At 39.4% G+C, this 12796-nt stretch overlaps 1 protein-coding gene and 1 pseudogene across 4 annotated transcripts in view; one reads left to right on the forward strand and one right to left on the reverse strand.

The window, feature by feature from the left end:
* SLC12A6 (solute carrier family 12 member 6) overlaps window positions 1-12796 on the reverse strand; it is a 101676-nt gene that overhangs the window by 38560 nt on the left and 50320 nt on the right. The window lies entirely within an intron of this gene.
* On the forward strand, window positions 3313-3401 carry LOC120361425 (small nucleolar RNA U3; annotated as a pseudogene).

The raw sequence follows: 12796 nt of genomic DNA on the forward strand, positions 1-12796 counted from the left end.
TGGGAGGCAGAGTTTGCGATAAGGCGAGATCACACCACTGTACTCCAGCCTGGGCAGCAAGAGTGGAACTCCATCTCAAAAATAAAATAAAATAAAATAAAATAAAATAAAATTAAATTAAATTAAATTAAATTAAATTAAATTAAATTAAAACAAGAATTTCAAGAAGCGCAAGTTCAAGGAAGAAAATGAAATAGGTATTGGGGCCGGGCGCGGTGGCTCAAGCCTGTAATCCCAGCACTTTGGGAGGCCGAGGCGGGTGGATCACGAGGTCAGCAGATCAAGACCATCCTGGTCAACATGGTGAAACCCCGTCTCTACTAAAAATACAAAAAAAAAATTAGCTGGGCATGGTGGCACATGCTTGTAATCCCAGCTACTCAGGAGGCTGAGGCAGGAGATTGCTTGAACCCAGGAGGCAGAGGTTGCGGTGAGCCGAGATCGCGCCATTGCACTCCAGCCTGGGTAACAAGAGCGAAACTCTGTCTCAAAAAAAAAAAAAGAAGAAGAAAAAGAAATAGGTATTGGGAGAGACTGTGACCAGGGAGGGGAATGACAACTTCATATAAGGCCATTGGTGTGTTGATTAGCAACCTCTAAAGAATTAAACCCCTGACTTGGAGTACTTGATAATTTCTGTGGTATTTTCAAACTGCTAATCTAAGACAATGAACATGGTTTTGGGAAGAGATTTGCATAACTGGCTCTTTTGAGCTGATATGAGCTGGCTGCAGCACACTCTTGGCATAGGACAATAAGGAAAAGTCTACATTTCAGGCAGAGGGAATATAGCAATTTTAAAAGATCTTAAAGCAGAAAAAATTTTAGTGGATTCATAAAGCAGAAAGGACAACATAGCTAAAGGAGAGTGATGAAAGGAGAGCATATTTAGAAAAACAGGAAAGAGCCAGATCATGAAAGTTAGTTAATGGATAGTTCTTCCAAATCCATTTATTGAATAGACCCTCCTTTTCTGATTGAAACAACATGATGTGGTTGGAGCAAAGGAGAAAGTAATGTGAGTGTGCTAATGTTCATTTGGGAGGCAGGGGTAATATAGATAGCATTTTTTTTTTTAAAGAGGAGATTATAAAGAAGCAGAAAAAGTGGGACAAATTATTTAGGATGGCAGAATGATCCAAGTATATCAATAATATCTGTAATGTATGCATATAGACTAAATTTAAAACATAAAGATTGACAAGACTGGATTAAACAACAAAATCGAGACATATATTATTTATAAGAATCATGGCCGGGCGCGGTGGCTCAAGCCTGTAATCCCAGCACTTTGGGAGGCCGAGGTGGGTGGATCACAAGGTCAAGAGATCGAGACCATCTTGGTCAACATGGTAAAACCCCGTCTCTACTAAAAATACAAAAAAAATAGCTGGGCATGGTGGTGCATGCCTGTAAACCCAGCTACTCAGGAGGCTGAGGCAGGAGAATTGCCTGAACCCAGGAGGCGGAGGTTGCGGTGAGCCGAGATTGCGCCATTGCACTCCAGCCTGGGTAACAAGAGCGAAACTCTGTCTCAAAAAAAAAAAAAAAAAAAAAAAAAAAAAGAATCATAAGGACATACAAAAGCTGAACATAAGGAAAATATTAAGGAAAGAGCTATCAGGGAAATAATAACCAAATGAAAGCGAATATAAATTTATTAATATCAGATAAATTTGTTTGTAAGAGAAAAATTTTATTAGGGATTAGAAGGTAATCACATAATAAAAAAAAAGTTTAATTCACCAAGAAGGCATGACAATTTTATTTACCATCATCATCATTATTATTATTATTATTATTATTATTGAGACAGGGTCTCACTCTTTCGCCCAGGCTGGAGTGCAGTGGTGCGATCACAGCTCATAGCAGCCTTGGCCTCCTGGGCCCAAGACATCCTCCCACCTCAGCCTCCCAAGTAGTTACGACTACAGGCTCATGCCACCATGAACAGCTAATTTTTGGATTCTTTTGTAGAAATGAGGTTCTGCCATGTTGCCCAGGCTGCTCTCGTATTCCTGGGCTCAAGCCATTGGCCTGCCTCAGCCTCCCAAAGTGCTGAGATTACAGAAGTGAGCTACTGGGCCTGGCTGGCCCAACAATTTTAAACATACATCTATTGTTTAGTAATTATTTTTTTGCTTACTAAATTACCTCCAAATTTATTGGCATTTTAAGCAACACAAGTTTATCATCTATTTGTTTGGGTTGGATTTTTTAAAGTCTGGCAATCTGTCTTTTGAACTACCAAGTTTAGTCAATCAACCGTAGGGATTAATATATTTAGACAGGGTTCTACCATCTTTTTATTTGTTCTTTCTCTATGATTCATTCTCATCCTCTGTCTCTCTCTCTCCCACTCTTTGGATATTTTGGTTTGTTTTTCCCTAATACCATTTTCCCCTCTAGTTTCCATCCTCTATTTCTGTTCTTTTAGCGATGACCCTTGACATTTTACTATGTATTTTACTTAAATTGTTAAATAAGTTTAAATAATTGCTTTACATTCTCCTGAACAACACAATGACTTTCTAATACTTCAATTCCAACTTTCTGTTCCTGACTTACCTAATATTGATATCCAATGTTTCCAGTAGTCTCTTTAAAAAAAAAAACAACTCCATAAATATTAAAGTTGTTTTATAGAGACAATACTGATTTGGGTCAAGGTGCAAGTTTACTAGTTCATTTATTCACTACCCTTTGTTACATTTCAGACTACTAGTCTTCTAGGATCATTTAATTTTTTCTTGAGGTACCTTCCTTAGAACTCCTTTCTTTTTCTCAAACCAGGAACTACAGAATTTTAAAGCAAATAATTACTTGTTGTGGGGAACTGCCCTGTGCACTGTAGAATATGTAGAATATTTAAGAGCAACCCTGGCCTCATTAGATGCCAGTAGCACCTCCAGTAGTGACTGTCAGAAATGTCTCTAGGCTGGGCACAGTGGCTCTCTCCTATAATTCCAGCACTTTGGGAGGCCACGGCAGGAAGACTGCTTGAGGCCAAGAGTTTGAGACCAGCATGAGCAACACTGTGAAACCTTGTCTCTACAAAATTTTTGTGTACATTTATTTGTGTTTTCTGGTTTGTGTTTGTGGCTTTGTATTTTGCTATTGAGAATTTTTCTGTCATTCTGTTGTTCCTTTGATGAACTGTCTTTTCTCTATGGCTGCTTTCAAGATCTTTTCTTAGATATTCTGCAGTTTCATTAAGACGCAGTTCTTGGCTGGGTGCGGTGGTTCAAGCCTGTAATCCCAGCACTTTGGGAGGCCGAGGCGGGTGAATCACGAGGTCAAGAGATCGAGACCAAGACTATACATTCAGGGATCATTTCTATAGTTTGTTACTAGAGAAGTTTCTCTGAACGTGTAGAGCACTGAAGCAAAAAGAACAAAGCAGGAGGCATCACACTACCAGACTTCAAACTATACTACAAGGCTACAGTAATCAAAACAGCATGGTACTAGTACCAAAACAGAGATATAGACCAATGGAACAGAACAGAGGTCTCAGAGGAAATACAACATACCCACAACCATCTGATCTTCGACAAACCTGACAAAAACAAGCAATGGGGAAAGGACTCCCTGTTTAATAAATGGTGTTGGGAAAACTGGCTAGCCAGGTGCAGAAAGCAGAAACAGGACCCCTTCCTGACACCTTACACCAAAATTAACTCCAGATGGATTAAAGACTTAAACATCAGACCTATTACCATAAAAACCTTAGAAGAAAATCTAGGCAAAACCATTCAGGACATAGGTGTAGGCAAGGACTTCATGACCAAAACGCCAAAAGCAATGGCAACAAAAGCCAAAATAGACAAATGGGACCTAATCAAACTCCACAGCTTCTGCACGGCAAAAGAAACAGTCAGTAGAGTGAATCGGCAACCAACAGAATGGGAAAAAATTTTTGCAGCCTACCCATCTGACAAGGGGCTGATAGCCAGAATTTACAAAGAACTAAAGCAGATCTACAAGAAAAAAACAAACAAGCCCATTCAAAAATGGGCGAAGGATATGAACAGATACTTTACAAAAGAAGACATACAGGAGGCCAACAAACATATGAAAAAATGCTCATCATCACTGGTCATCAGAGAAATGCAATCAAAACCACATTGAGATACCATCTCACACCAGTTAGAATGGCGATCATTAAAAAATCGGGAAACAACAGATGCTGGAGAGGATGTGGAGAAATAGGAACACTTTTACACTGTTGGTGGGAATGTAAATTAATTCAACCATTGTGGAAGACAGTGTGGCGATTCCTCAAGGACCTAAAAATAGAAATCCCATTTGACCCAGCAATCCCATTACTGGGTATATATCCAAAGGATTATAAATCATTCTACTACAAGGACACGTGCACACGAATGTTCATTGCAGCACTGTTTACAATAGCAAAGACCTGGAACCAACCCAAATGCCCAACGATGATAGACTGGATAGGGAAAATGTGGTACATATACACCATGGAATATTACGCAGCCATCAAAAACGATGAGTTCACCTCCTTTGTAGGGACATGGATGAACCTGGAAACCATCATTCTCAGCAAACTGACACAAGAGCAGAAAATCAAACACTGTATATTCTCACTCATAGGTGGGTGTTGAACAATGAGAAGACATGGACACAGGGAGGGGAGCACTCCACACTGGGGTCCGTTGGGGGGAAATGGGGGAGGGGCGGGGGGTGGGGAGGAGGGAAGAGATAGCATGGGGAGAAATGACAGATACAGGTGAGGGGACGGAAGGCAGCAAAGCACACTGCCAAGTGTGTACCTATGCAACAATCTTGCATGTTCATCTCATGTACCCCAAAACCTAAAATGCAATTAAAAAAAAAAAAAAAAAAGAGATCGAGACCATCCTGGTAAACATGGTGAAACCTCGTCTCTACTAAAAATACAAAAAATTAGCTGGGCATGGTGGCACGTGCCTGTAATCCCAGCTACTCAGGAGGCTGAGGCAGGAGAATTGCCTGAACCCAGGAGGCAGAGGTTGCGGTGAGCCGAGATCGCGCCACTGCACTCCAGCCTGGGTAACAAGAGCGAAACTCCGTCTCAAAAAAAAAAAAAAAAAAAGACGCAGTTCTTTTTGTTTACATTATTTACCTACTACTAAGCTACCGTTTAACTTTTTATATCAATAAATGTTTTTTTCTTTTCTGGAAGTTCCATTTATTTTCGTTCTCTTTAAACAGCCTTTCATTCTTGAGGAGTTTGCTCATCTTCATAATTGCATCCTCTACTGATATGAACATTTAATAGAATTTTGTATCCCAGACTCAGGACCATGTCATTTATCTTGAGAGTTGTCAACATACTACCTCTCTACTATTCAATAACTTTACAAAGATGCTGTTACGAAAAGCTGCATGAGGACAATCCTGTCCCATTCTGCTACCTGCTGTCCAAGCCACCTCCTAGCAGCTCTGGCTCCCCCTGCTGCATCCCTGGCACCTCTATGTTTGAACTTCTCTAGTCTCAAGTTTCAGGTGAAATCAACGTTAACTTTTATGACAATTTTATTCATTATAATCATCAGACAGTCCAGATCCTGGCTGTTCTGGCCCGCCTTTGTTTGCTTGCTTACTTTTTTTTGGTAGGTAGAAGAACATCCCTGGAGATTTTTGCCTACATTTTATGAGACCAATGATGCCTCCAATATGCCTTCTACTCACGGTCTACTTGCGGTAGTATTGTGCAATGGGAGGCTCCCATAGAGTTCCTGGTCAATCATGGTTGTGTGGACAGTCATGAAAGGTCAAGGGTTTCCAAGGCAAGAAATAAAGCTTTCATCAAGTGGGTTATTCCAAAAGGCATAAAATTAGAAGTGGTTATATAGAAAGGCATGGATTACTTCTTGGCTTGAATACCTTGGTGGGAAACCACAGTACTTTTGAGTTCCACCTTCAAAAGTTTGGGTAACTACTGTGTACCCAGGAGATACCAGATGGAAAGGAACTTCTAGTTTCTGAATAGCAAATAATCTTTACTCTGCAGGAACTAAGAACCAAATCCATATTCCAGGGCTCTCTTATGATTATGCAGAATCCTAAAATGAGTCCTTTGAAGGATCTCTACTGAGACTGGCCTCAATAATGCTTTGCATTACATCATCTATCAGATTACTATTATGGTTTCTTCCTTTTTTATTTTTATGAGACGGAGTCTCATTCTGTTGCCCAGGCTGGAGTGCAAAGTGGCGCAATCTCAGCACACTGCAACCTCCACCTCTTGTGTTCAAGTGATTCTCTTGCCTCAGCCTCCCAAGTAGCTGGGATTACAGGTGCCTGCCACCATTCTGGGCTAAGTTTTTGTATTTTTAGTAGAGATGGGGTTTCGCCATGTTGGCCAGGCTGGTCTGGAACTCCTGACCTCAGGTGATCCACCTGCCTCAGCCTTCCAAAGTGCTGGGATTACAGGTGTGAGCCACTGGTGCCCATTCACTATTACATTTCTTATTCTCATTTTACTATCTAAATAATACTGATATTTTTGGGAAACTTACTGGTGTTTCAACGCATACTTCAAATGAAAACTGTTAAGATAGATCTATTCAAGATTTCAGATTTCTGTTTTGTATGGCATACTTTTTTTTTTTTTTTTTGTAAACAGGAAAAGATATACCAAAGGTCTTACTCTTTATAAACACCTTATTGTTATCACTGTTATTACTTTTACCATGTTGCTTTTGTCAATTACCACTTTTTGGCCCCAGATAAATCTCAATTACTCCTTTAGCTTCCTAATCTTGTCAAATGGCCTTTGCTGGTCTGAGCTGGGCAGGAGGGCAGTAAGGGTACTTAATTTCCCTTGGCACAGGTTTGGGTTTGTACTGTGACTATGTGAATCTGAAAGCTTGTCTCAAATGGTATAAATTATGTTTTTGATTTTATACTTTGTTTTGCCATTTATTTGTTAAGGAAACCATGCCATTTGTCCTAGAGAGTTTCTGATGGTCTGGGTTTTTTTTTGTTGTTGAGACGGAGTTTCGCTCTTTTCACCCAGGCTGGAGTGCAATGGCGCGATCTCGGTTCACCACAACCTCCGCCTCCTGGGTTCAGGCAATTCTCCTGCCTCAGCCTCCTGAGTAGCTGGGATTACAGGCACACGCCACCATGCCCAGCTAATTTTTTGTATTTTTAGTGGAGACGAGGTTTCACTATGTTGACCAGGATGGTCTCGACCTATTGACCTCGTGATCCACCCGCCTTGGCCTCCCAAAGTGCTGGGATTACAGGCTTGAGCCACCGCGCCCGGCCCGATGGTCTGGGTTTTGATGATGGCATCCACATAATGCTGTTTAACCTGTTCTGTTTTTTGTAATTCCTATAAATTGGTAGCTGGATCTAAAAGCTTAATCACATTCAGTACTTTAGGAGGGCAGGGAGGAAAACTACTTTACAGTGGTATTATGATCTGTCAGGATGTACATGTCATTGTCATCTGGTTGTCTTTTGAGATATTAGCAATTGTTGATGAGTAATGCCTAGCTCCATTAATTTATGAGAGGTTACCAAAAGGTAATATTCTCATTCTATTATGGTTCCTTCATTTGTTAGCTGGATTACCTCTATATACAGACATTTCCTTTAATCTACTATTTGGTTACCAAGTGGTTCAGTTAAAAACAGGAAAAACACTTAGTTCTTTCCCTTTAAAGACTAGTTCTCAGAATAATTGGTTCACTAAATACTTCAATGGTAACCAATTAGCTGTGGTTTTTTTTTGTTTGTTTTTTTTTTTTTTTTTTTTTTTTTTTTTTTTTGTGAGACCGGGGTATCACTCTGTTGCCCAGGCTGGAGGAGTGCAGTGCAACCATCATAACTTAATGCAACCTCCAGAGTAGCTAGGACTACAGGTGTGTGCCAACGTGCCCAGCTAATTATTTTTTGCTTTTTTGTAGAGATGGGTTCTTGCAATGTCACCCAGTCTGATCTTGAACCCCTGGCCTCAAGCAATTCTCCTACCTCCCTCCTCAGCCTCCTAAAGTGTGGGGACTATAGGCGTGAGCCATTGTGCCTGGCTAGTTTTTTAAATTATCATCATGAAATCGTGAATTTAAATATTGGGTTTTTTGTATATTAGTCCTTTCTCATGCCGCTGTGAAGAAATACTTGAGACTGGGTAATCTATAAAGAAAAGATGTTTGGCTGAGTACAGCGGCTCACACCTCTAATCCCAGCACTTTGGGAGGACGAGGCAGGCATACAACTTGAGGCCCAGAGTTTGAGACTAGACGGGCCAACATGGTGAAACCCCATCTCCACTGATACAAAAATTAGCTGGGTGTGGTAGTGGGTGCTATAAGCCCAGCTACTTGGGAGACTGAGGAAGGAGAATCACTTGAACCTGGAAGGCAAAGGTGGCAGTAAGCCGAGACCATGCCACTGCACTCCAGCCTGGGTGACAGAGTAAGACTCTGTCCCACCCTCCACGCCCCACAAAAAAAAAGAAAGAAAAAAAAGAAAAGAGGTTTATGACCCGAAGTTCAGCATGGCTTGGGGAAGCTTCAGAAGACTTATAATCATAGTGGAAGGCACCACTTCATAGGGCAGCAGGAGAGAGAAGGAGTGCAAGCAGCGGAAATGCCTGACACTTATAAAACGATTGGATCTCGTGAGACTCACTCACAATCTTAAGAACAGCATAGAGGAAACTGTCTTCATGATTCAGTTACCTCCCACAAAAAGTGGGGATTATGGGAATTACAAGTCAAGATGAGATTTGAGTGGGGACACAGCCAAACCATATCAGGTATATTTCAAATCAAATGCTTTTTTAACATCTATTAAGATGATTATATAATGTTTTCCTTTTAATGTGTAAATATAGTTTATTATATAAATTGACTTTCAATATTTAAACCAACCATGCATTTCTAGCAGAAACCAAACTTGAAGATGGGAGTAATTTAAAAAATGTATGTTGCTTGATTCAGACTGCAAATATTTTGTTCAGGATAGTAGATATGATCCTAAGTAAGGTTGGCCTATACTATTTTTTTTTTTTAAATCTCATATTGCCATTCTTAAGTTTTGGTATTAAGGTTGCAAAAGTCTCAAAACTGAGGTAGTGGTTATTTGGTTTTCTATTCCGTGAGAGACTGACTGTAGAAGACTAGAATTATTTTTCCTAGGCTGTCTGACAAAACTTCTAAAAATGCCTGGACCCAAGGCTTGTTTGCTTGCTAGCCTTCTAAAAATTGTTAAGTAGAAAGCTACACACACACATACACACAACCCCACAAGTTCATAAATCACAGGTGTACAGCTTGATTATTACAATAGCAGTTTTATTCTCCTATACATCTCCTCAGCTTGACCCTAAGTTTTGCAAGAGACCTGATGAGTCAGTGGAAACATTAAAATAACAGTGCCCTGTTGACAGTAAAAACATTTAGAAGGCCTGGAAAGTGCTATTATATACCCAATTCAACAGGAAAGGTCTGAAAGATGTTATTACAAATTCAATTAAGCAGTCAAGGCAATTGAACCAGTTTTTCACCTACCAGGCCAAATTACTCTAAACAAGGTTTTTAGGGAGAGCTGGATGTTATTTTCTAACCATCTGATAAGTCACTCAGAAAAGGCATTATAAGCTTGAATGTTCAAGCTTATAACTGTTCAAGTTACTCAGAAAAGGTATTATCAGCTTGAACATTCAAGCATTATATAAGGAATTCCACTATTAGGAATTTGAACATTCAAGCATATAAGCTTGAATGTTCAAGCTTATAATGCCTTTTCTGAGTAACTTATCAGATGGTTAGAAAATTCAACAAAAAAAACTTTCACTCTTTTGCAAACTCATAAATTTCTTTTAATAAACCAGCCTTTTAAAGATCTTGAGGCTATAGCTAAGACAAAGATAAGACAGAAAACAGAAGATGATAGTTCTTCAGAGCATGAAAAAAAGGAAAATATGATCTGACTTCATGAACCCAGGAGACAGAACTCAGGGTGGCAGGATGGACTAGCCTGAGAATCTGGCCAAAAGACTGGATAAATCCTCAAGCTGGCTAAAAATTGAATGCAACTGTAGGCTGCCAAATACGATTAAAGTTTAAAGTAGTCTCTTTGAAAATACTATTAGAATTTTTTGGCTAAAAATGACTAAGATAACTCTTCATTCACAATCAAAGCTATTTCTTTTTGCCTACAATTCTCCATGTATCCTTTATTGCAGGTGGTTAGTTGGGACCAAAATCCAGCTTGGTGATACTGGAACTGTATCAACTTTTGACTATTCGTTTCATCAGCTAAGCTGCCTTCACTGTACATGTGTTCTTGATGATAATGAACATTCTCAAGCATCTCTGCTGTCATGTATATATCAGGGATAGAAGCACTCTCATAGTTTAGAGGAAAGATGTTCTTTCCATGGTCTGGCCAAGTTTTTCAATAAAAGCTTAATCATCCCCGATCCAAATATAAAATTTTTATATATAGAAGACTATTTTTGAACAATGTAAAGAAACTATACAACATAAAAGTATAAAAAAGTGGCCAGGCATGGTGGCCCACGCTTGTAATCCCAGCACTTTGGGAGGCTGAGGTAGGTGGATCACGTGAGGTCAGGAGTTTGAGACCCTGTCTCTATTAAATACAAAAATTAGGTGGGCGTGGCGGCAGGTGCCTGTAGTCCCAGCTATTTGGCAGGCTGAGACAGGAGAACTGCTTGTACCTGAGAGGCAGTGGTTGCTGTGAGCTGAGATCGTGCCACTGCACTCCAGCCTGGGTGACAGAGCGGGAATCTGTCTCAAAAAAAAAAAAAAAAAAAAAAATACTCTAACATCACATGGCCAGGAAGTTAGTGATTAGATTTCTATATTTATGTCAAGTCATTTACTTAACAAATATTTACTGAGTGCCTAGGATGTCATGTACTAGTTCTAGCACATAAATTCACTAAATGAATGAGGGCTATGGTCTCATTAACTCAAGAACTATTCTAAGTCTTTAACATAGAAAGAGCAAAAAAAAAAAAAAAAAAAAAAGAGCATCCCAGCTTATTTAACAAATCCTCTACTTTCCCTACTTTGGACTTTTTGATAGCTTATTTTTCCATAGCTGCTTTACATATATTTAAATAGCTAAGAGCTCAGCAGTGCTCAAAATAAGCCTCAAATCAAAGCATACATATACACACACAAGTGTTAATATACTAAATAATATACTAAAAATTAATTAACCTCACATACACTGAAGGAGTATAAATAAAAAACTAGAGATGCTATTTTTACCTTTTAGGTAAAGAAACTATTTTAGATTAGTAATACCTATTTTTCTTTAATTATAGGGAGTCAAGTATACACTGGTGAGAGTTTAAGCTGATATATCTTTAAAAAAATGTATGTATCTTTTGAGTAAGGAATTCCACTATTAGGAATTTACCCTACATATATACTGGCATTAAGATTGCAGGAATATAAGTACAAGACATTGACTGCAACATAACTTATAACAGTAACACCCTTGGAAGTAAATGCTCATGAGTAGGAAACTGGCTGAATAAAATTATAGTGTAGGAGCACAATAAAATCCTCTTCCACCACAAAGGAATGAAGCAGATCTTTTTTTTTTTTTTTTTTTTTTTTTTTTTGAGACAGGAGTTTTGCTCTTATTGCCCAGGTTGGAGTGAAATGGTGTGATCTGGGTTCACCGAAACCTCTGCCTCCTCGGTTCAAGTGATTCTCCTGTCTCAGCCTCCTAAGCAGCTGAGATTACAGGCATCTACTGCCACGCTCGGCAAGTTTTTGTATTTTTAGTAGAGACGGGTTTTCCTCCATGTTGGTCAGGCTGGTCTTGAACTCCTGACCTCAGGTGATCTGTCTGCCTTGGCCTCCCAAAGTACTGGGATTACAGGCATGAGCCACTGTGCCTGGCCCTTGAAGCAGATCTTTACATACTGATATAAGATGTCCAAGGTAAAATGTTAAGTAAAAAGAAGCAGTCTGTGTAACAGAACAGTCTATTTACTATAACACTATTGATACATAAACAAAAAAAGATAATGATACATAACATAAAAATTTATAATTAAAAACTTCTAGAAGAATTCCCAAGAAACTGTCAACAGCAACTACTTATAAGAGGTGGAAGTGAGGTGGTAAGAAGAGATACTTGCAAAGGACTTTTACTTTGTTTATATATACCTTTTATATGGGATGAATGCCTCATCAGAGTATGTTTCTTTTTATATTCTGAGAATTTATCAATCCTGAGGTCTTGTAAAATTCTTGTCAAGGCTGGGCATGGTGGCTCACGCCTGTAATCCCAGCACTTTGGGAGGCCAAGGTGGGCGGATTATGAGGTCAGGAGATCGAGACCATCCTGGCCCACATGGTGAAACCCTGTCTCTACTAAAAATACAAAAATTAGCTGGGCATGGTGGCCCACGCTTGTAATCCCAGCTACTTGGGAGGCTGAGGCAGGAGAATCATTTGGATCCAGGAGGCAGAGGTTGCAGTAAGCCAAGATCATGCCACTGCACTCCAGCCTGGCAACAGAGTGAGACTCCATCTCAAAAAAAAAAAACAAAAAAACACTTGTCAAATTACACACTAAAGGTTAAAGAAGTGATAAACAGAGGAAGTAAATTCATTTCCATAACTTGTTTCATAGATAAGGAACTGGAACACCAAATTCTAAGGACCGCTTAAGGCCATGCTGTTTATGAAGTACTTTTTAATAATCAAAATGGTGATCAAAAGGCCAAGAAAAGTAACAAAAAGGGAAAATTAGCTGCAAAGTTGGAGATATTATAAGATCTTCT

This window comes from Saimiri boliviensis, chromosome 2, assembly GCF_048565385.1.
Source record: "Saimiri boliviensis isolate mSaiBol1 chromosome 2, mSaiBol1.pri, whole genome shotgun sequence".
Lineage (NCBI taxonomy): Eukaryota > Metazoa > Chordata > Mammalia > Primates > Cebidae > Saimiri > Saimiri boliviensis.